General features: G+C 36.6%; 4 non-coding genes across 4 annotated transcripts; all 4 read right to left on the bottom strand.

The window, feature by feature from the left end:
• Positions 1-5,986: 5,986 nt before the first annotated feature.
• On the bottom strand, positions 5,987-6,060 carry TRNAS-ACU (transfer RNA serine (anticodon ACU)). The gene has a single exon. It is a non-coding gene; the product is annotated as a tRNA-Ser (tRNA).
• Positions 6,061-10,650: 4,590 nt separating this feature from the next.
• Positions 10,651-10,724, bottom strand: TRNAS-ACU (transfer RNA serine (anticodon ACU)). The gene has a single exon. It is a non-coding gene; the product is annotated as a tRNA-Ser (tRNA).
• Positions 10,725-12,982: 2,258 nt separating this feature from the next.
• TRNAS-ACU (transfer RNA serine (anticodon ACU)) lies at positions 12,983-13,056 on the bottom strand. The gene has a single exon. It is a non-coding gene; the product is annotated as a tRNA-Ser (tRNA).
• Positions 13,057-25,420: 12,364 nt separating this feature from the next.
• On the bottom strand, positions 25,421-25,494 carry TRNAS-ACU (transfer RNA serine (anticodon ACU)). Its single transcript has one exon. It is a non-coding gene; the product is annotated as a tRNA-Ser (tRNA).
• Positions 25,495-25,721: the final 227 nt, after the last annotated feature.

Genomic DNA, 25,721 nt, shown 5'->3' with positions numbered 1-25,721 from the left:
AAATTGTGCTTCCTAGCTGTTTTTATAAAATCACTGAATCAAATCTAACTCTGATTACATCAGAGAAGGCCAGGTACCCTACACCATAAGAGGGGGTTTGAAATGTTGACTTGTCTACTTAAAGATCACCAAAATCTGATCACAAGGTCAATTACGTCCCTGGGTGGGATTGAACCACCAACCTTTTGGTTTATAGCCGTTCACACTAACTGATTGCGCCACAGAGACACTTTGCAAAAGTATATACTGACAAAGGCTAATAAGCATTCATCTAAAACGAAACCTAGAAAAACTTTAAAAAGTCAATAATCTGGAGAGTTTTTGTAAGATGTTTCTTCCATCCACCAACGAAGAAACACATTGGTACTTTCCCATGATGAGTGAGTGCTTCAGGATCTCTTGCACTTACATGTGCAGCAAAGTACTGCAATGGAAGCATGCTGGGCCCATAACCCAGAGGTAGGCAGATTAAAACTATCCTCTGCTATATGCATATTTTTTTGTTAATTAAAGTAATCCAAAACTGGGATTGATATTTTTGCTCTTTTATTTTTCATTAAAGTACAATAACTTTTACCATTTTAATTTGTTTTAATAGTATATTGAAAGTATTATTTTCTTTAAAAAATCCACTTAATTTTCTTTACCCTATTATTAAAATGGTAATTGACAAAAACAAACTACATTGTCACCAGAAGAGCAATACACAATGTACAAGTGATATATTAAAATCATCTTTCCAGCTTGAATTTCAATGATGCATTGGGGCAACGATTTTGTGAGAAACATCTTCACCCTTAAATAAAGATTTTCTTAATTCCTTACCTGTGTGCTAATTAGATATCACCTTGTTTTCACATTAAACAGACTTCCACATGAGAAAGCAGCAAGGATGCAGTGGCGATAATGTTTCCTGGTGTCAACCTGTATTATTTCAGTAGACATTGAAATGAGGATGCATCTTGCTGCCTTTCCAATGAAGCAAGTTTAATTTAGTAATAGGTGAAAAACCATCCTTACAAAGGTGTTAATCAGAGACTTGGCTTTGTGGACACTTTTCAGAGAACAAATTTGTTAGCATAAAAATAAAGCCAGAAAATGAAGAGCTGTTTAATCACTCAATTGGATTTTTTTGCCAGCATATTTCTTTTTCTCTGCAACCCACTGCTAAATTGTGCTTCCTAGCTGTTTTTATAAAATCACTGAATCAAATCTAACTCTGATTACATCAGAGAAGGCCAGGTACCCTACACCATAAGAGGGGGTTTGAAATTTTGACTTGTCTACTTAAAGATCACCAAAATCTGATAACAAAGTCAATTACGTCCCTGGGTGGGATTGAACCACCAACCTTTTGGTTAATAGCCATACACACTAACTGATTGCGCCACAGAGACACTTTGCAAAAGTCCATACTGACAAAGGCTAATAAGCATTCATCTAAAACGTTTCCTAGAAAAACTTTAAAAAGTCAATAATCTGGAGAGTTTTTGTAAGATGTTTCTTCCATCAACCAACGAAGAAACACATTGGTACTTTCCCATGATGAGTGAGTGCTTCAGGATCTACTGCACTTACATGTGCAGCAGAGTACAGCAATGGAAGCATGCTGGGCACATAACCCAGAGGTAAGCAGATTGAAACTATCCTCTGCTATATGCATTTTTTTTTGTTAATTAAAGTAATCCAAAACTGGGATTGATATTTTGGCTCTTTTATTTTTACTTAAAGTACAATAACTTTTACCATTTTAATTTGTTTTAATAGTATATTGACAGTATTGTTTTCTTTCAAAAATCCACTTAATTTTCTTTACCCTATTATTAAAATGGTAATTGACAAAAACAAACTACATTGTCACCAGAAGAGCAATACAAAATGTACAAGTGATATATTAAAATCATCTTTCCAGCTTGAATTTCAATGATGCATTGGGGCAACGATTTTGTGAGAAACATCTTCACCCTTAAATAAAGATTTTCTTAATTCCTTACCTGTGTGCTAATTAGATATCACCTTGTTTTCACATTAAACAGACTTCTACATGAGAAAGCAGCAAGGATGCAGTGGCGGTAATGTTTCCTGGTGTCAACCTGTATTATTTCAGTAGACATTGAAATGAAGATGCATCTTGCTGCCTTTCCAATGAAGCAAGTTTAATTTAGTAATAGGTGAAAAACCATCCCTACAAAGGTGTTAATCAGAGACTTGGCTTTGTGGACACTTTACAGAGAACAAATTTGTTAGCATAAAAATAAAGCCAGAAAATGAAGAGCTGTTTAATCACTCAATTGGATTTTTTTTGCCAGCATATTTCTTTTTCTCTGCAACCCACTGCTAAATTGTGCTTCAGAGCTGTTTTTATTAAATCACTGAATCAAATCTAACTCTGATTACATCAGAAAAGGCCAGGTACCCTACACCATAACAGGGGGTTTGAAATTTTGACTTGTCTACTTAAAGATCACCAAAATCTGATAACAAGGTCAATTACGTCCCTGGGTGGGATTGAACCACCAACCAGACACACTAACCGATTGCGCCACAGAGACACTTTGTAAAAAGTACGTACTGACAAAGGCTAATAAGCATACATCTAGAACGTTTCCTAGAAAAACTTTAAAAAGTCAATAATCTGGAGAGTTTTTGTAAGATGTTTCTTCCATCAACCAATGAAAAAACACATTGGTACTTTCCCATGATGAGTGAGTGCTTCAGGATCTCTTGCACTTACATGTGCAGCAGAGTACTGCAATGGAAGCATGCTGGGCCCATAACCCAGAGGTAGGCAGATTGAAACTATCCTTTGCTATATGCATTTTTTTTGTTAATTTAAGTAATCAAAACTGGGATTGATATTTTTGCTCTTTTATTTTTACTTAAAGTACAATAACTTTTACCATTTTAATTTGTTTTAATAGTATATTGACAGTATTGTTTTCTTTCAAAAATCCACTTAATTTTCTTTACCCTATTATTAAAATGGTAATTGACAAAAACAAACTACATTGTCACCAGAAGAGCAATACAAAATGTACAAGTGATATATTAAAATCATCTTTCCAGCTTGAATTTCAATGATGCATTGGGGCAACGATTTTGTGAGAAACATCTTCACCCTTAAATAAAGATTTTCTTAATTCCTTACCTGTGTGCTAATTAGATATCACCTTGTTTTCACATTAAACAGACTTCTACATGAGAAAGCAGCAAGGATGCAGTGGCGGTAATGTTTCCTGGTGTCAACCTGTATTATTTCAGTAGACATTGAAATGAAGATGCATCTTGCTGCCTTTCCAATGAAGCAAGTTTAATTTAGTAATAGGTGAAAAACCATCCCTACAAAGGTGTTAATCAGAGACTTGGCTTTGTGGACACTTTTCAGAGAACAAATTTGTTAGCATAAAAATAAAGCCAGAAAATGAAGAGCTGTTTAATCACTCAATTGGATTTTTTTTGCCAGCATATTTCTTTTTCTCTGCAACCCACTGCTAAATTGTGCTTCAGAGCTGTTTTTATTAAATCACTGAATCAAATCTAACTCTGATTACATCAGAAAAGGCCAGGTACCCTACACCATAACAGGGGGTTTGAAATTTTGACTTGTCTACTTAAAGATCACCAAAATTTGATAACAAGGTCAATTACGTCCCTGGGTGGGATTGAACCACCAACCTTTTGGTTAGTAGCTGGACACACTAACCGATTGCGCCACAGAGACACTTTGCGAAAAGTATATACTGACAAAGGCTAATAAGCATACATCTAGAATGTTTCCTAGAAAAGCTTTAAAAAGTCAATAATCTGGAGAGTTTTTGTAAGATGTTTCTTCCATCAACCAACGAAGAAACACATTGGTACTTTCCCATGATGAGTGAGTGCTTCAGGATCTCTTGCACTTACATGTGCAGCAGAGTACTGCAATGGAAGCATGCTGGGCCCATAACCAAGAGGTAGGCAGATTGAAACTATCCTTTGCTATATGCATTTTTTTTTGTCAATTTAAGTAATCAAAACTGGGATTGATATTTTTGCTATTTTATTTTTACTTAAAGTACAATAACTTTTACCATTTTAATTTGTTTTAATAGTATATTGACAGTATAGTTTTCTTTTAAAAAATCCACTTAATTTTCTTTACCCTATTATTAAAAGGGTAATTGACAAAAACAAACTACATTGTCACCAGAAGAGCAATACAAAATGTACAAGTGATATATTAAAATCATCTTTCCAGCTTGAATTTCAATGATGCATTGGGGCAACGATTTTGTGAGAAACATCTTCACCCTTAAATAAAGATTTTCTTAATTCCTTACCTGTGTGCTAATTAGATATCACCTTGTTTTCACATTAAACAGACTTCTACATGAGAAAGCAGCAAGGATGCAGTGGCGTTAATGTTTCCTGGTGTCAACCTGTATTATTTCAGTAGACATTGAAATGAGGATGCATCTTGCTGCCTTTCCAATGAAGCAAGTTTAATTTAGTTATAGGTGAAAAACCATCCCTACAAAGGTGTTAATCAGAGACTTGGCTTTGTGGACACTTTTTAGAGAACAAATTTGTTAGCATAAAAATAAAGGCAGAAAATGAAGAGCTGTTTAATCACTCAATTGGATTTTTCTGCCAGCATATTTTTTTTCTCTGCAACCCATTGCTAAATTGTGCTTCCTAGCTGTTTTTTATAAAATCACTGAATCAAATCTAACTCTGATTACATCAGAGAAGGCCAGGTACCCTACACCATAAGAGGGGGTTTGAAATTTTGACTTGTCTACTTAAATATCACCAAAACCTGATCACAAGGTCAATTATGTCCCTGGGTGGGATTGAACCACCAACCTTTTGATTAGTAGCCAGACACACTAACCGATTGCGCCACAGTGACACTTTGCAAAAAGTACATACTGACAAAGGCTAATAAGCATTCATCTAGAACATTTCCTAGAAAAACTTTAAAAAGTCAATAATCTGGAGAGTTTTTGTAAGAATTTTCTTAAATCAACCAACGAAGAAACAAATTGGTACTTTCCCATGATGAGTGAGTGCTTCAGGATCTCTTGCACTTACATGTGCAGCAGAGTACTGCAATGGAAGCATGCTGGGCCCATTACCCAGAGGTAGGCAGATTGAAACTATCCTCTGCTATATGCATTTTTTTTGTTAATTAAAGTAATCCAAAACTGGGATTGATATGTTAGCTATTTTATGTTTACTTAAAGTACAATAACTTTTACCATTTTAATTTGTTTTAATAGTATATTGACAGTATTGTTTTCTTTCAAAAATCCACTTAATTTTCTTTACCCTATTATTAAAATGGTAATTGACAAAAACAAACTACATTGTCACCAGAAGAGCAATACAAAATGTACAAGTGATATATTAAAATCATCTTTCCAGCTTGAATTTCAATGATGCATTGGGGCAACGATTTTGTGAGAAACATCTTCACCCTTAAATAAAGATTTTCTTAATTCCTTACCTGTGTGCTAATTAGATATCACCTTGTTTTCACATTAAACAGACTTCCACATGAGAAAGCAGCAAGGATGCAGTGGCGTTAATGTTTCCTGGTGTCAACCTGTATTATTTCAGTAGAAATTGAAATGAGGATGCATCTTGCTGCCTTTCCAATGAAGCAAGTTTAATTTAGTAATAGGTGAAAAACCATACCTACAAAGGTGTTAATCAGAGACTTGGCTTTGTGGACACTTTTCAGAGAACAAATTTGTTAGCATAAAAATAAAGCCAGAAAATGAAGAGCTGTTTAATCACTCAATTGGATTTTTTTTCCAGCATATTTCTTTTTCTCTGCAACCCACTGCTAAATTGTGCTTCCTAGCTGTTTTTATAAAATCACTGAATCAAATCTAACTCTGATTACATCAGAGAAGGCCAGGTACCCTACACCATAACAGGGGGTTTGAAATTTTGACTTGTCTACTTAAAGATCACCAAAATCTGATAACAAGGTCAATTACGTCCCTGGGTGGGATTGAACCACCAACCTTTTGGTTAGTAGCCAGACACACTAACCGATTGCACCACAGAGACACTTTGTAAAAAGTAAGTACTGACAAAGGCTAATAAGCATACATCTAGAACGTTTCCTAGAAAAACTTTAAAAAGTCAATAATCTGGAGAGTTTTTGTAAGATGTTTCTTCCATCAACCAACGAAGAAACACATTGGTACTTTCCCATGATGAGTGAGTGCTTCAGGATCTCTTGCACTTACATGTGCAGCAGAGTACTGCAATGGAAGCATGCTGGGCCCATAACCCAGAGGTAGGCAGATTGAAACTATCCTTTGCTATATGCATTTTTTTTTGTTAATTTAAGTAATCAAAACTGGGATTGATATTTTTGCTCTTTTATTTTTACTTAAAGTACAATAACTTTTACCATTTTAATTTGTTTTAATAGTATATTGACAGTATAATTATTTTTTAAAAAAACCACTTAATTTTCTTTACCCTATTATTAAAAGGGTAATTGACAAAAACAAACTACATTGTCACCAGAAGAGCAATACAAAATGTACAAGTGATATATTAAAATCATCTTTCCAGCTTGAATTTCAATGATGCATTGGGGCAACGATTTTGTGAGAAACATCTTCACCCTTAAATAAAGATTTTCTTAATTCCTTACCTGTGTGCTAATTAGATATCACCTTGTTTTCACATTAAACAGACTTCTACATGAGAAAGCAGCAAGGATGCAGTGGCGGTAATGTTTCCTGGTGTCAACCTGTATTATTTCAGTAGACATTGAAATGAAGATGCATCTTGCTGCCTTTCCAATGAAGCAAGTTTAATTTAGTAATAGGTGAAAAACCATCCCTACAAAGGTGTTAATCAGAGACTTGGCTTTGTGGACACTTTACAGAGAACAAATTTGTTAGCATAAAAATAAAGCCAGAAAATGAAGAGCTGTTTAATCACTCAATTGGATTTTTTTTGCCAGCATATTTCTTTTTCTCTGCAACCCACTGCTAAATTGTGCTTCAGAGCTGTTTTTATTAAATCACTGAATCAAATCTAACTCTGATTACATCAGAAAAGGCCAGGTACCCTATACCATAACAGGGGGTTTGAAATTTTGACTTGTCTACTTAAAGATCACCAAAATCTGATAACAAGGTCAATTACATCCCTGGGTGGGATTGAACCACCAACCAGACACACTAACCGATTGCGCCACAGAGACACTTTGTAAAAAGTACGTACTGACAAAGGCTAATAAGCATACATCTAGAACGTTTCCTAGAAAAACTTTAAAAAGTCAATAATCTGGAGAGTTTTTGTAAGATGTTTCTTCCATCAACCAATGAAAAAACACATTGGTACTTTCCCATGATGAGTGAGTGCTTCAGGATCTCTTGCACTTACATGTGCAGCAGAGTACTGCAATGGAAGCATGCTGGGCCCATAACCCAGAGGTAGGCAGATTGAAACTATCCTTTGCTATATGCATTTTTTTTGTTAATTTAAGTAATCAAAACTGGGATTGATATTTTTGCTCTTTTATTTTTACTTAAAGTACAATAACTTTTACCATTTTAATTTGTTTTAATAGTATATTGACAGTATTGTTTTCTTTCAAAAATCCACTTAATTTTCTTTACCCTATTATTAAAATGGTAATTGACAAAAACAAACTACATTGTCACCAGAAGAGCAATACAAAATGTACAAGTGATATATTAAAATCATCTTTCCAGCTTGAATTTCAATGATGCATTGGGGCAACGATTTTGTGAGAAACATCTTCACCCTTAAATAAAGATTTTCTTAATTCCTTGCCTGTGTGCTAATTAGATATCACCTTGTTTTCACATTAAACAGACTTCTACATGAGAAAGCAGCAAGGATGCAGTGGCGGTAATGTTTCCTGGTGTCAACCTGTATTATTTCAGTAGACATTGAAATGAAGATGCATCTTGCTGCCTTTCCAATGAAGCAAGTTTAATTTAGTAATAGGTGAAAAACCATCCCTACAAAGGTGTTAATCAGAGACTTGGCTTTGTGGACACTTTTCAGAGAACAAATTTGTTAGCATAAAAATAAAGCCAGAAAATGAAGAGCTGTTTAATCACTCAATTGGATTTTTTTTGCCAGCATATTTCTTTTTCTCTGCAACCCACTGCTAAATTGTGCTTCAGAGCTGTTTTTATTAAATCACTGAATCAAATCTAACTCTGATTACATCAGAAAAGGCCAGGTACCCTACACCATAACAGGGGGTTTGAAATTTTGACTTGTCTACTTAAAGATCACCAAAATTTGATAACAAAGTCAATTACGTCCCTGGGTGGGATTGAACCACCAACCTTTTGGTTAGTAGCTGGACACACTAACCGATTGCGCCACAGAGACACTTTGCAAAAAGTATATACTGACAAAGGCTAATAAGCATACATCTAGAATGTTTCCTAGAAAAGCTTTAAAAAGTCAATAATCTGGAGAGTTTTTGTAAAATGTTTCTTCCATCAACCAACGAAGAAACACATTGGTACTTTCCCATGATGAGTGAGTGCTTCAGGATCTCTTGCACTTACATGTGCAGCAGAGTACTGCAATGGAAGCATGCTGGGCCCATAACCAAGAGGTAGGCAGATTGAAACTATCCTTTGCTATATGCATTTTTTTTTGTTAATTTAAGTAATCAAAACTGGGATTGATATTTTTGCTCTTTTATTTTTACTTAAAGTACAATAACTTTTACCATTTTAATTTGTTTTAATAGTATATTGACAGTATAGTTTTCTTTTAAAAAATCCACTTAATTTTCTTTACCCTATTATTAAAAGGGTAATTGACAAAAACAAACTACATTGTCACCAGAAGAGCAATACAAAATGTACAAGTGATATATTAAAATCATCTTTCCAGCTTGAATTTCAATGATGCATTGGGGCAACGATTTTGTGAGAAACATCTTCACCCTTAAATAAAGATTTTCTTAATTCCTTACCTGTGTGCTAATTAGATATCACCTTGTTTTCACATTAAACAGACTTCTACATGAGAAAGCAGCAAGGATGCAGTGGCGTTAATGTTTCCTGGTGTCAACCTGTATTATTTCAGTAGACATTGAAATGAGGATGCATCTTGCTGCCTTTCCAATGAAGCAAGTTTAATTTAGTTATAGGTGAAAAACCATCCCTACAAAGGTGTTAATCAGAGACTTGGCTTTGTGGACACTTTTTAGAGAACAAATTTGTTAGCATAAAAATAAAGGCAGAAAATGAAGAGCTGTTTAATCACTCAATTGGATTTTTCTGCCAGCATATTTTTTTTCTCTGCAACCCATTGCTAAATTGTGCTTCCTAGCTGTTTTTTATAAAATCACTGAATCAAATCTAACTCTGATTACATCAGAGAAGGCCAGGTACCCTACACCATAAGAGGGGGTTTGAAATTTTGACTTGTCTACTTAAATATCACCAAAACCTGATCACAAGGTCAATTATGTCCCTGGGTGGGATTGAACCACCAACCTTTTGGTTAGTAGCCGGACACACTAACCGATTGCGCCACAGTGACACTTTGCAAAAAGTACATACTGACAAAGGCTAATAAGCATTCATCTAGAACATTTCCTAGAAAAACTTTAAAAAGTCAATAATCTGGAGAGTTTTTGTAAGAATTTTCTTAAATCAACCAACGAAGAAACAAATTGGTACTTTCCCATGATGAGTGAGTGCTTCAGGATCTCTTGCACTTACATGTGCAGCAGAGTACTGCAATGGAAGCATGCTGTGCCCATTACCCAGAGGTAGGCAGATTGAAACTATCCTCTGCTGTATGCATTTTTTTTGTTAATTAAAGTAATCCAAAACTGGGATTGATATGTTAGCTATTTTATGTTTACTTAAAGTACAATAACTTTTACCATTTTAATTTGTTTTAATAGTATATTGACAGTATTGTTTTCTTTCAAAAATCCACTTAATTTTCTTTACCCTATTATTAAAATGGTAATTGACAAAAACAAACTACATTGTCACCAGAAGAGCAATACAAAATGTACAAGTGATATATTAAAATCATCTTTCCAGCTTGAATTTCAATGATGCATTGGGGCAACGATTTTGTGAGAAACATCTTCACCCTTAAATAAAGATTTTCTTAATTCCTTACCTGTGTGCTAATTAGATATCACCTTGTTTTCACATTAAACAGACTTCCACATGAGAAAGCAGCAAGGATGCAGTGGCGTTAATGTTTCCTGGTGTCAACCTGTATTATTTCAGTAGAAATTGAAATGAGGATGCATCTTGCTGCCTTTCCAATGAAGCAAGTTTAATTTAGTAATAGGTGAAAAACCATACCTACAAAGGTGTTAATCAGAGACTTGGCTTTGTGGACACTTTTCAGAGAACAAATTTGTTAGCATAAAAATAAAGCCAGAAAATGAAGAGCTGTTTAATCACTCAATTGGATTTTTTTTCCAGCATATTTCTTTTTCTCTGCAACCCACTGCTAAATTGTGCTTCCTAGCTGTTTTTATAAAATCACTGAATCAAATCTAACTCTGATTACATCAGAGAAGGCCAGGTACCCTACACCATAACAGGGGGTTTGAAATTTTGACTTGTCTACTTAAAGATCACCAAAATCTGATAACAAGGTCAATTACGTCCCTGGGTGGGATTGAACCACCAACCTTTTGGTTAGTAGCCAGACACACTAACCGATTGCGCCACAGAGACACTTTGTAAAAAGTAAGTACTGACAAAGGCTAATAAGCATACATCTAGAACGTTTCCTAGAAAAACTTTAAAAAGTCAATAATCTGGAGAGTTTTCGTAAGATGTTTCTTCCATCAACCAACGAAGAAACACATTGGTACTTTCCTATGATGAGTGAGTGCTTCAGGATCTCTTGCACTTACATGTGCAGCAGAGTACTGCAATGGAAGCATGCTGGGCCCATAACCCAGAGGTAGGCAGATTGAAACTATCCTTTGCTATATGCATTTTTTTTGTTAATTTAAGTAATCAAAACTGGGATTGATATTTTTGCTCTTTTATTTTTACTTAAAGTACAATAACTTTTACCATTTTAATTTGTTTTAATAGTATATTGACAGTATAATTATTTTTTAAAAAATCCACTTAATTTTCTTTACCCTATTATTAAAAGGGTAATTGACAAAAACAAACTACATTGTCACCAGAAGAGCAATACAAAATGTACAAGTGATATATTAAAATCATCTTTCCAGCTTGAATTTCAATGATGCATTGGGGCAACGATTTTGTGAGAAACATCTTCACCCTTAAATAAAGATTTTCTTAATTCCTTACCTGTGTGCTAATTAGATATCACCTTGTTTTCACATTAAACAGACTTCTACATGAGAAAGCAGCAAGGATGCAGTGGCGTTAATGTTTCCTGGTGTCAACCTGTATTATTTCAGTAGACATTGAAATGAGGATGCATTCCTTTCCAATGAAGCAAGTTTAATTTAGTAATAGGTGAAAAACCATCCCTACAAAGGTGTTAATCAGAGACTTGGCTTTGTGGACACTTTTCAGAGAACAAATTTGTTAGCATAAAAATAAAGCCAGAAAATGAAGAGCTGTTTAATCACTCAATTGGATTTTTTTTGCCAGCATATTTCTTTTTCTCTGCAACCCACTGCTAAATTGTGCTTCCTAGCTGTTTTTATAAAATCACTGAATCAAATCTAACTCTGATTACATCAGAGAAGGCCAGGTACCCTACACCATAAGAGGGGGTTTGAAATTTTGACTTGTCTACTTAAAGATCACCAAAATCTGATAACAAGTTCAATTACTTCCCTGGGTGGGATTGAACCACCAACCATTTGGTTAGTAGCCAGACACACTACCCGATTGCGCCACAGAGACACTTTGTAAAAAGTATATACTGACAAAGGCTAATAAGCATACATCTAGAACGTTTCCTAGAAAAACTTTAAAAAGTTAATAAGCTGGAGAGTTTTTGTAAGATGTTTCTTCCATCAACCAACGAAGAAACACATTGGTACTTTCCCATGATGAGTGAGTGCTTCAGGATCTCTTGCACTTACATGTGCAGCAGAGTACTGCAATGGAAGCATGCTGGGCCCATAACCCAGAGGTAGGCAGATTGAAACTATCCTTTGCTATATGCATTTTTTTTGTTAATTTAAGTAATCAAAACTGGGATTGATATTTTTGCTCTTTTATTTTTACTTAAAGTACAATAACTTTTACCATTTTAATTTGTTTTAATAGTATATTGACAGTATAGTTTTCTTTAAAAAATCCACTTAATTTTCTTTACCCTATTATTAAAAGGGTAATTGACAAAAACAAACTACATTGTCACCAGAAGAGCAATACAAAATGTACAAGTGATATATTAAAATCATCTTTCCAGCTTGAATTTCAATGATGCATTGGGGCAACGATTTTGTGAGAAACATCTTCACCCTTAAATAAAGATTTTCTTAATTCCTTACCTGTGTGCTAATTAGATATCACCTTGTTTTCACATTAAACAGACTTCTACATGAGAAAGCAGCAAGGATGCAGTGGCGTTAATGTTTCCTGGTGTCAACCTGTATTATTTCAGTAGACATTGAAATGAGGATGCATCTTGCTGCCTTTCCAATGAAGCAAGTTTAATTTAGTTATAGGTGAAAAACCATCCCTACAAAGGTGTTAATCAGAGACTTGGCTTTGTGGATACTTTTTAGAGAACAAATTTGTTAGCATAAAAATAAAGGCAGAAAATGAAGAGCTGTTTAATCACTCAATTGGATTTTTCTGCCAGCATATTTTTTTTCTCTGCAACCCATTGCTAAATTGTGCTTCCTAGCTGTTTTTTATAAAATCACTGAATCAAATCTAACTCTGATTACATCAGAGAAGGCCAGGTACTCTACACCATAAGAGGGGGTTTGAAATTTTGACTTGTCTACTTAAATATCACCAAAACCTGATCACAAGGTCAATTATGTCCCTGGGTGGGATTGAACCACCAACCTTTTGGTTAGTAGCCAGACACACTAACCGATTGCGCCACAGAGACACTTTGCAAAAAGTACATACTGACAAAGGCTAATAAGCATTCATCTAGAACGTTTCCTAGAAAAACTTTAAAAAGTCAATAATCTGGAGAGTTTTTGTAAGAATTTTCTTAACTCAACCAACGAAGAAACACATTGGTACTTTCCCATGATGAGATGAGTGCTTCAGGATCTCTTGCACTTACATGTGCAGCAGAGTACTGCAATGGAAGCATGCTGGGCCCATTACCCAGAGGTAGGCAGATTGAAACTATCCTCTGCTATATGCATTTTTTTTGTTAATTAAAGTAATCCAAAACTGGGATTGATATGTTAGCTATTTTATGTTTACTTAAAGTACAATAACTTTTACCATTTTAATTTGTTTTAATAGTATATTGACAGTATTGTTTTCTTTCAAAAATCCACTTAATTTTCTTTACCCTATTATTAAAATGGTAATTGACAAAAACAAACTACATTGTCACCAGAAGAGCAATACAAAATGTACAAGTGATATATTAAAATCATCTTTCCAGCTTGAATTTCAATGATGCATTGGGGCAACGATTTTGTGAGAAACATCTTCACCCTTAAATAAAGATTTTCTTAATTCCTTACCTGTGTGCTAATTAGATATCACCTTGTTTTCACATTAAACAGACTTCCACATGAGAAAGCAGCAAGGATGCATTGGCGTTAATGTTTCCTGGTGTCAACCTGTATTATTTCAGTAGACATTGAAATGAGGATGCATCTTGCTGCCTTTCCAATAAAGCAAGTTTAATTTAGTAATAGGTGAAAAACCATCCTTACAAAGGTGTTCATCAGAGACTTGGCTTTGTGGACACTTTTCAGAGAACAAATTTGTTAGCATAAAAATAAAGCCAGAAAATGAAGAGCTGTTTAATCACTCAATTGGATTTTTTTGCCAGCATATTTCTTTTTCTCTGCAACCCACTGCTAAATTGTGCTTCCTAGCTGTTTTTATAAAATCACTGAATCAAATCTAACTCTGATTACATCAGAGAAGGCCAGGTACCCTACACCATAAGAGGGGATTTGAAATTTTGACTTGTCTACTTAAAGATCACCAAAATCTGATCACAAGGTCAATTACATCCCTGGGTGGGATTGAACCACCAACCTTCTGGTTTATAGCCGTACACACTAACTGATTGCACCACAGAGACACTCTGCGAAAGTACATACTGACAAAGGCTAATAAGCATTCATCTAAAACATTTCCTAGAAAAACTTTAAAAAGTCAATAATCTGGAGAGTTTTTGTAAGATGTTTCTTCCATCCACCAACGAAGAAACACATTGGTACTTTCCCATGATGAGTGAGTGCTTCAGGATCTCTTGCACTTACATGTGCAGCAGAGTACTGCAATGGAAGCATGCTGGGCCAATAACCCAGAGGTAGGCAGATTAAAACTATCCTCTGCTATATGCATTTTTTTTGTTAATTAAAGTAATCCAAAACTGGGATTGATATTTTTGCTCTTTTATTTTTCATTAAAGTACAATAACTTTTACCATTTTAATTTGTTTTAATAGTATATTGAAAGTATTGTTTTCTTTTAAAAATCCACTTAATTTTCTTTACCCTATTATTAAAATGGTAATTGACAAAAACAAACTACATTGTCACCAGAAGAGCAATACAAAATGTACAAGTGATATATTAAAATCATCTTTCCAGCTTGAATTTCAATGATGCATTGGGGCAACGATTTTGTGAGAAACATTTTCACCCTTAAATAAAGATTTTCTTAATTCCTTACCTGTGTGCTAATTAGATATCACCTTGTTTTCACATTAAACAGACTTCCACATGAGAAAGCAGCAAGGATGCAGTGGCGTTAATGTTTCCTGGTGTCAACCTGTATTATTTCAGTAGACATTGAAATGAGGATGCATCTTGCTGCCTTTCCAATGAAGCAAGTTTAATTTAGTAATAGGTGAAAAACCATCCTTACAAAGGTGTTAATCAGAGACTTGGCTTTGTGGACACTTTTCAGAGAACAAATTTGTTAGCATAAAAATAAAGCCAGAAAATGAAGAGCTGTTTAATCACTCAATTGGATTTTTTTGCCAGCATATTTCTTTTTCTCTGCAACCCACTGCTAAATTGTGCTTCCTAGCTGTTTTTATAAAATCACTGAATCAAATCTAACTCTGATTACATCAGAGAAGGCCAGGTACCCTACACCATAAGAGGGGGTTTGATATTTTGACTTGTCTACTTAAAGATCACCAAAATCTGATAACAAGGTCAATTACGTCCCTGGGTGGGATTGAACCACCAACCTTTTGGTTAATAGCCATACACACTAACTGATTGCGCCACAGAGACACTTTGCAAAAGTCTATACTGACAAAGGCTAATAAGCATTCATCTAAAACGTTTCCTAGAAAAACTTTAAAAAGTCAATAATCTGGAGAGTTTTTGTAAGATGTTTCTTCCATCAACCAAAGAAGAAACACATTGGTACTTTCCCATGATGAGTGAGTGCTTCAGGATCTCTTGCACTTACATGTGCAGCAGAGTACTGCAATGGAAGCATACTGGGCCCATAACCCAGAGGTAGGCAGATTGAAACTATCCTTTGCTATATGCATTTTTTTTTGTTAATTTAAGTAATCAAAACTGGGATTGATATTTTTGCTCTTTTATTTTTACTTAAAGTACAATAACTTTTACCATTTTAATTTGTTTTAATAGTATATTGACAGTATAGTTTTCTTTAAAAAATCCACTTAATTTTCTTTACCCTATTATTAAAAGGGTAATTGACAAAAACAAACTACATTGTCACCAGAAGAGCAATACAAAATGTACAAGTGATATATTAAAATCATCTTTCCAGCTTGAATTTCAATGATGCATTGGGTCAACGATTTTGTGAGAAACATCTTCACCCTTAAATAAAGATTTTCTTAATTCCTTACCTGTGTGCTAATTAGATATCACCTTGTTTTCACATTAAACAGACTTCTACATGAGAAAGCAGCAAGGATGCAGTGGCGTTAATGTTTCCTGGTGTCAACCTGTATTATTTCAGTAGACATTGAAATGAGGATGCATCTTGCTGCCTTTCCAATGAAGCAAGTTTAATTTAGTAATAGGTGAAAAACCATCCCTACAAAGGTGTTAATCAGAGACTTGGCTTTGTGGACACTTTTCAGAGAACAAATTTGTTAGCATAAAAATAAAGCCAGAAAATGAAGAGCTGTTTAATCACTCAATTGGATTTTTTTTGCCAGCATATTTCTTTTTCTCTGCAACCCACTGCTAAATTGTGCTTCCTAGCTGTTTTTATTAAATCACTGAATCAAATCTAACTCTGATTACATCAGAAAAGGCCAAGTACCCTACACCATAACAGGGGGTTTGAAATTTTGACTTGTCTACTTAAAGATCACCAAAATCTGATCACAAGGTCAATTACGTCCCTGGGTGGGATTGAACCACCAACCTTTTGGTTAGTAGCCGGACACACTAACCCATTGCGCCACAGAGATACTTCACGAAAAGTCCCTACTGACAAAGGCTAATAAGCATACATCTAGAACGTTTCCTAGAAAAACTTTAAAAAGTCAATAATCTGGAGAGTTTTTGTAAAATGTTTCTTCCATCAACCAACGAAGAAACACATTGGTACTTTCCCATGATGAGTGAGTGCTTCAGGATCTCTTGCACTTACATGTGCAGCAGAGTACTGCAATGGAAGCATGCTGGGCCCATAACCCAGAGGTAGGCAGATTGAAACTATCCTTTGCTATATGCATTTTTTTTGTTAATTTAAGTAATCAAAACTGGGATTGATATTTTTGCTCTTTTATTTTTACTTGAAGTACAATAACTTTTACCATTTTAATTTGTTTAAATCCACTTAATTTTCTTTACCCTATTATTAAAAGGGTAATTGACAAAAACAAACTACATTGTCACCAGAAGAGCAATACAAAATGTACAAGTGATATATTAAAATCATCTTTCCAGCTTGAATTTCAATGATGCATTGGGGCAACGATTTTGTGAGAAACATCTTCACCCTTAAATAAAGATTTTCTTAATTCCTTACCTGTGTGCTAATTAGATATCACCTTGTTTTCACATTAAACAGACTTCCACATGAGAAAGCAGCAAGGATGCAGTGGCGTTAATGTTTCCTGGTGTCAACCCGTATTATTTCAGTAGACATTGAAATGAGGATGCATCTTGCTGCCTTTCCAATGAAGCAAATTTAATTTAGTAATAGGTGAAAAACCATCCCTACAAAGGTGTTAATCAGAGACTTGGCTTTGTGGACACTTTTCAGAGAACAAATTTGTTAGCATAAAAATAAAGCCAGAAAATGAAGAGCTGTTTAATCACTCAATTGGATTTTTTTGCCAGCATATTTCTTTTTCTCTGCAACCCACTGCTAAATTGTGCTTCCTAGCTGTTTTTATAAAATCACTGGGGTATATTTACTAAGCTCCCGATTTTGACCGAGATGGCGTTTTTTCTTCAAAGTGTCATCTCGGTCATTTACTAAACACTAATCACGGCAGTGATGAGGTCATTCGTATTTTTTTGCTAGTCCAAGTTCAAAATTACGAATGAATACACCATCGGTCAAATTACGCCTGTTTAGATATGAATCTCGGTCATTTACTAAAAATTCGTAATTGCATTTGCTGCCGCGAAAATGATTTCGCGGCCGCGAAAAATTACGATTCGCATTTTTTTCCTAAAAAAAAACGCGCCAGCCTTTGAAAACCGCGTTTACATGTGAACTTAATTATCCATTACTCACACCTGTTTTTTTGGGCCTATAAAAGTGTTTCAGGCACATTCTGAACTACTCTCACTCTGAAATGGCGGCTGTAGTGTGTGGCAATGGTTTTTTGTTGGCTGTGGGATACGTTAGACTGCTCCATGAGGCTTCCAGGAATCAGGACCAGGTAAGTGAACATGGCCAACAGGTTGTCCAGGTACCGCGGAGGCTGCGCCAGCCTCGTTTTTTTAGAGGGCGTTTAAACTTAAATGCATTGTCCGATGATAGGGTCATACAGATGTTCCGCCTAAATAGAAACAACATTTTCCACCTGTATGACCTTGTCAAACTGGGCATAGACCCTGAGACAGCACGCTCTCGCTCTGTCTCAGGCCTACACAAACTCCTGGCTGTGTTACACTTTATGGCTACTGGGAGCTTCCAGGCTGTGGCAGGCGACGTCATTGGGATCTCACAGCCCACCTTTTCAAGATTTTTGATGCAGGTGAGTCTAAAAATACATATGTGGTTATGGCTAAGTGTTGCTTGTGTAAGTTGAAACACCACAGTATTGTAGAGAATACCTAACATGACACTCACCTTAGCTTATTTAATGTCCACTCAGGTTTTGGATGTGTTGGAGCCACACATTAAAGCCTCAATCTGCTTCCCTACTGAGGAGTCGGAGTGGAGTGCTGTCAGGGTAGCTTTCTATGAGCTTGCAGGCATGCCCAATGTGCTGGGGGCCATAGATTGCACACACGTTCAGCTGAGATCACCTAAGGGCCGCCAGTATATATATACTAATAGGCATATGGATCAATCAACTAATGTCCAGGTGGTCTGTGATGCAAATTTAAAAATTATGAGTGTTGTTGCAGGTTACCCTGGTGCCTGCCATGACTCCTTCATCCTCAGTCAGTCATCGCTCTTCGATAAATTTGAGGAGGGACAAATGCCTGATGGCTGGCTGTTGGGTATGTTGAAAATGTTATGTGTGTATGTCTTTTAACCACAGCCTAGATTTTGGAGGAGGTGATAGAATAATCTAACATATGTCCTAATGTTGACTATATATGTTTTTCAGGTGATGGGGGTTACGGCTGCTACTCTTGGCTCCTTACTCCATTGTCCCAACCTGATTCTCCTGCTGAACACAGTTATAATCATGCACATAAGGCTACGCGGAATGTGATAGAAAGATGTTTTGGGGTGCTGAAGTCACGTTTTCGGTGTCTGGATAAATCTGGTGGCCTTTTGTTGTATAGTCCCTCAAAGGTGACTCGGATTGTGTTCTGCTGCTGTTTTCTCCATAATCTGTGTTTAAGTCAACATCTGGCACATGGTGAGGGAGAAAGCAGTCAGCAAGCAGAGGAGTTAGATACATCTGGTGACAGTGTGAGTACAATTGTAGGGAGGCAGGTACGTCAAGAAGTGATCCTGCGATATTTTACAGGTAAGTTTTATTATGCTGTAATTATCCTTCACTAAACACTTTGCTCTACTTTCTATTGTGTGTTCTGTTACTTACTGTTTGTTGTTTATAGTGGTGTGTCCATTGTGCTTAGTTGATGCTAACAAAACATTTACAGTCATTACCCTTGAAAAACATAACTACATACATACAGACCAGCTTAAAAAATTTTGGAGACGGACACAGGAATGTTTTTTTTAAACAAATTTTTGTATTTATTTGCACAAAAAGATTGGTGTTATTTTTTTCGCTTGTGTGTGCTGGGTGCTGGCTCACTGGCACGTGCTCTTGAGGAACGCCGGACAGGGGAGGTTACTGGCGTTTGAACAGGGGTCGTGGTCCCCGAGCTGGAGGTAACTTGCTGAGCTCCCATCATAGCAATATTGCTGCTCAAATTATTTAAACTGGCAATCAGCTGAGTGTTTGTAGCAGTGTGGCTGGCTACAATCCTGGATAAGGCCTCATTCACCACTTGATTGTGTTGAATGATCTGAACGAGTGCCTGCTGATGTCGCTGTTGCTCATCTATAATGCGGGATAAATGTGCATTCATTTGGCTGTTTTCAGCCCTAATTTGCTCCATTGAGGTAGCCATTCTCCCTACTTGTACTATCAGTCTGCCCGAGTTGCGACTAATACGCGGTAGATGATGGGGCAGACTGGCAAGGTGTTGTGTATGTTGGGTCAGGGTGGCATTGCTTTGGGCCTGTTGGCTTGTCCAACTGGCCCAAAAATCGCCAGGAATTTGGCTTGGGGGCGGAGCTTGTGCCAGTTGGGGACTGATGGATGGTTGGGGTATATCCTGCAACTGTATTGGCATGCTTGGATCAACAGCTGTAAGTTGCAGTGTGAAGGATGGCTCTTGTTCTGGTCCCTGCTGGTCCTCGGCGGACATCAAGTTGTGCTCTGTATGGGGTAGGCAACATGCAATGTTGTAATTTTTTTTAATTTGGCCTGGCTAATGCAACACATTAATACATTCCTAATACTACATTTTTGCATTATTAGCACTTGTTTTTCTCAACGTTAACAATTTATAATTTTTATATTTTAAAAAACCAACACAGGCGCAAACATTGCCAAATTTGCATATTCCTCACTTAACTAACTTCCCTCCACACCATTACACTGTTAGATTCCCTCCCCTCACCACGATATAGACTACTTACCTGTATAGTCCAGAGGAGCGGAGCAAGTAAGCCATCTACATACTGGACAGGGGCGATGTGTGAACACTCTAATGGTTTTTTTATTTCGGTCCAACATTTAATTTTATTCATATTTTTTAAAAAATGTGAACGTGTGTGTGCTTAATGTATCCTCAAATCTGTTGTTTTCATACAAATAGGTTGTCTAGACCATCCACTAAGACCTTATCTAATTTTATTAAAGCACCTTGAGCAATTGAAGACGTTACATCACATTGATTGTTGAGGAAAACATGTAAACTCCAAACCAACTAACAACATCTTAAGTGTACTGTGTATATTATTGCTTATGTGTTTAATTTATGTTTTTACTCACCAGATAACTGAGGTGATCTGGCCTCATCACTCTGCGAACTCGACAATAGTGCCAGTGGTGGCTGGGGTGACACTGCCGAAAGTCTTCGCCTGGGTGGGGATGATGGAGGTGCGGAATCAGAGCCAAGACGCCGTGTCTTAGTGGGCCTCCTGGGTAAGTGGCCCAAGCCCTGTGATGGGCGGCTTACAGGAGGTCGGCTTCCAGAAGCAGAACCTAGGTGCAAAATTTAAACTTAATATTTTGTACTTCTATGTGTTTTCAGAATATGTGACTACAGTGAAGACTTACCTGCAATACCGGCATCATCCTGACTTGTGTGAGGCCTGTCTGGGCGGCTGGTCTGTGTGACTGTGGAAAAAGTGACCCCAACATTATTACCATGTTTTTGGAAAAATGACCCACTGAAAACCATTAATGTACTGTAAGCATCTATATGGTTTTGTTTAAAACAAATTTTTAAGCTTAAGAGCTTCTACATTCATGATTTTGAGTTGAATATCAAAATGTACTTGATGTGGCACACAATAAATTTATTTAAAATAAGTTTTTGGTCTCAGATATTGCAGAGATTGAGTACTTGCAAATATTTTTAAAATGTAATGTTTTAAAAATTTCCCCGCTTTTCTGTTTGTTAAAAAAACAAAAACCTTTTGTGGATTTTAAACAAACACACATGTTCAAGCATTATCGCCAAAAATTGCAACAAAAAAAGAAAAAAAAACATTCAAAACACAAACACACCTTAAGGGAGCATAGGCATGCAATCTGTTTTGTGAGAAAAAAATCATCCTTTAAACTTTAAAAATGAAATTAACTAAATTTTACAGACATTTTAAGAACAATATTACAAAACAAACTTACCATCCTGCGTGGGTCGGTCCGAATCCCGGACATGAGTAGCAGACACCACTTCGCCAGGAATCAATGCCCGCACAGGCTCCTCCCAGTCCCGATAGCTTACACGTAAAGGTGGCCCACCTCCGGTTCTCCGTGCAGATTTGGACTCTTTGGCCATCTTGGCCTTGACACGCCGCTTAATATCATAGAAACGCTTGCGGCACGTGTCCTCTGTCCGCCTCACCACACCCTCACTATTCACAGCAAGTATGACTTGCCCCCACAGGGCAGACTTCCTGCGGGAGGACACCCTGGCAGCATCCTGACCAAACAATTGGCGATGGTGCTTCATCAGCTCACGCACCAACGCCATGTTTTCAGCATAGCTGAACTTTATATTCCTGCCAGTCTTGGTAGTGGTGCGTGGCTGCGGTGCCACAACACCATCACTATCACTGGAAAATCCAGCAACAGGCACCCCCTCCTCCTCCTCCTCACTAACCTCCTCCCTCTCACTACCCCCCTCCACCTCACTACCAGCCTCCACCTCACTACCAGCCTCCACCTCACTACCAGCCTCCACCTCACTAACCTCCGCCACCACACTGACCTCTGAGTCGGACATGACAAACAACATAAAACACACAAAAATGAAAACACAAAACACACTCCTCCACTACTCCTACTACACACCACACAGCCAACACACACGCTCACTCACTCACAAACAATGACAAAAGACTGAAAAAAAAAAAACAAGGACAAAAAAGTTTACAAACTGGGAAAAAACAATACTACAAAGATCACAAGACTACTAACACACACAGTACAGCACTCAACAATCACCAAACTCCTCTCCAAATCCACCAAAAACTCCACCAAACTCACCAACTCCAAATACACCTTCCTCTCTCCTCTCCACTAGCTAAACCCACGAGGTGCGGAGTGTTTGGGGCGTTTTTATAGTAACATGCACAGACACTCCTCCTTCACGAATACAACCAATCACGGCCGCGTGACGTAAACGAAACTTAGGAGTAAAAACGCGGCCGCAAATTCAAAATCACTGCCGTAACAGACTTGTGACGCAGTCGTAAAAAAAACGCAACAACGCGGCCGCAAAATAGCAAACGCGGCCGCATTCAGCAGCAAAAAAACACGAATGACATCGACATCGGAAGATACGGAAAATACGAATACGACTGCTTAGTAAATGAGTCGTAATCAATTCAAAAAGTTGCAGATTTACACTGTCGATGTCAGTCGTGATTGAACTTGAACATGATTCTGAAAAATACGAATCTTAGTAAATATACCCCACTGAATCAAATCTAACTCTGATTACATCAGAGAAGGCCAGGTACCCTACACCATAAGAGGGGGTTTGAAATTTTGACTTGTCTACTTAAAGATCACCAAAATCTGATAACAAGGTCAATTACGTCCCTGGGTGGGATTGAACCACCAACCTTTTGGTTTATAGCCGTACACACTAACTGATTGCGCCACAGAGACACTTTGCAAAAGTACATACTGACAAAGGCTAATAAGCATTCATCTAAAACGTTTCCTAGAAAAACTTTAAAAAGTCAATAATCTGGAGAGTTTTTGTAAGATGTTTCTTCCATCCACCAACGAAGAAACACATTGGTACTTTCCCATGATGAGTGAGTGCTTCAGGATCTATTGCACTTACATGTGCAGCAGAGTACAGCAATGGAAGCATGCTGGGCACATAACCCAGAGGTAGGCAGATTGAAACTATCCTCTGCTATATGCATTTTTTTTTGTTAATTAAAGTAATCCAAAACTGGGATTGATATGTTGGCTCTTTTATTTTTACTTACAGTACAATAACTTTTACCATTTTAATTTGTTTTAATAGTATATTGACAGTATTGTTTTCTTTCAAAAATCCACTTAATTTTCTTTACCCTATTATTAAAATGGTAATTGACAAAAACAAACTACATTGTCACCAGAAGAGCAATACAAAATGTACAAGTGATATATTAAAATCATCTTTCCAGCTTGAATTTCAATGATGCATTGGGGCAACGATTTTGTGAGAAACATTTTCACCCTTAAATAAAGATTTTCTTAATTCCTTACCTGTGTGCTAATTAGATATCACCTTGTTTTCACATTAAACAGACTTCCACATGAGAAAGCAGCAAGGATGCAGTGGCGTTAATGTTTCCTGGTGTCAACCTGTATTATTTCAGTAGACATTGAAATGAGGATGCATCTTGCTGCCTTTCCAATGAAGCAAGTTTAATTTAGTAATAGGTTAAAAACCATCCCTACAAAGGTGTTAATCAGAGACTTGGCTTTGTGGACACTTTTCAGAGAACAAATTTGTTAGCATAAAAATAAAGCTAGAAAATTAAGAGCTGTTTAATCACTCAATTGGATTTTTTTTGCCAGCATATTTCTTTTTCTCTGCAACCCACTGCTAAATTGTGCTTCCTAGCTGTTTTTATAAAATCACTGAATCAAATCTAACTCTGATTACATCAGAGAAGGCCAGGTACCCTACACCAGAACAGGGGGTTTGAAATTTTGACTTGTCTACTTAAAGATCACCAAAATCTGTAAACAAGGTCAATTACGTCCCTGGTTGGGATTGAACCACTAACCTTTTGGTTAGTAGCCGGACACACTAACCGATTGCGCCACAGAGACACTTTGCAAAAAGTATATACTGACAAAGTCTAATAAGCATACATCTAGAACGTTTCCTAGAAAAACTTTAAAAAGTCAATAATCTGGAGAGTTTTTGTAAGATGTTTCTTCCATCAACCAATGAAGAAACACATTGGTACTTTCCCATGATGAGTGAGTGCTTCAGGATCTCTTGCACTTACATGTGCAGCAGAGTACTGCAATGGAAGCATGCTGGGCCCATAACCCAGAGGTAGGCAGATTGAAACTATCCTTTGCTATATGCATTTTTTTTTGTTAATTTAAGTAATCAAAACTGGGATTGATATTTTTGCTCTTTTATTTTTACTTAAAGTACAATAACTTTTACCATTTTAATTTGTTTTAATAGTATATTGACAGTATAGTTTTCTTTAAAAAATCCACTTCATTTTCTTTACCCTATTATTAAAAGGGTAATTGACAAAAACAAACTACATTGTCACCAGAAGAGCAATACAAAATGTACAAGTGATATATTAAAATCATCTTTCCAGCTTGAATTTCAATGATGCATTGGGGCAACGATTTTGTGAGAAACATCTTCACCCTTAAATAAAGATTTTCTTAATTCCTTACCTGTGTGCTAATTAGATATCACCTTGTTTTCACATTAAACAGACTTCTACATGAGAAAGCAGCAAGGATGCAGTGGCGTTAATGTTTCCTGGTGTCAACCTGTATTATTTCAGTAGACATTGAAATGAGGATGCATCTTGCTGCCTTTCCAATGAAGCAAGTTTAATTTAGTAATAGGTGAAAAACCATCCCTACAAAGGTGTTAATCAGAGACTTGGCTTTGTGGACACTTTTCAGAGAACAAATTTGTTAGCATAAAAATAAAGCCAGAAAATGAAGAGCTGTTTAATCACTCAATTGGATTTTTTTTGCCAGCATATTTCTTTTTCTCTGCAACCCACTGCTAAATTGTGCTTCCTAGCTGTTTTTATTAAATCACTGAATCAAATCTAACTCTGATTACATCAGAGAAGGCCAGGTACCCTACACCATAACAGGGGGTTTGAAATTTTGACTTGTCTACTTAAAGATCACCAAAATCTGATAACAAGGTCAATTACGTCCCTGGGTGGGATTGAACCACCAACCTTTTGGTTAGTAGCCAGACACACTAACCGATTGCGCCACAGAGACACTTCGCAAAAAGTATCTACTGACAAAGGCTAATAAGCATACATCTAAAACTTTTCCTAGAAAAACTTTAAAAAGTCAATAATCTGGAGAGTTTTTTTAAGATGTTTCTTCCATCAACCAACGAAGAAACACATTGGTACTTTCCCATGATGAGTGAGTGCTTTAGGATCTCTTGCACTTACATGTGCAGCAGAGTACTGCAATGGAAGCATGCTGGGCCCATTACC

This window comes from Pseudophryne corroboree, chromosome 8, assembly GCF_028390025.1.
Source record: "Pseudophryne corroboree isolate aPseCor3 chromosome 8, aPseCor3.hap2, whole genome shotgun sequence".
NCBI lineage: Eukaryota > Metazoa > Chordata > Amphibia > Anura > Myobatrachidae > Pseudophryne > Pseudophryne corroboree.
This window is presented reverse-complemented; position numbering and strand designations above follow the sequence as displayed.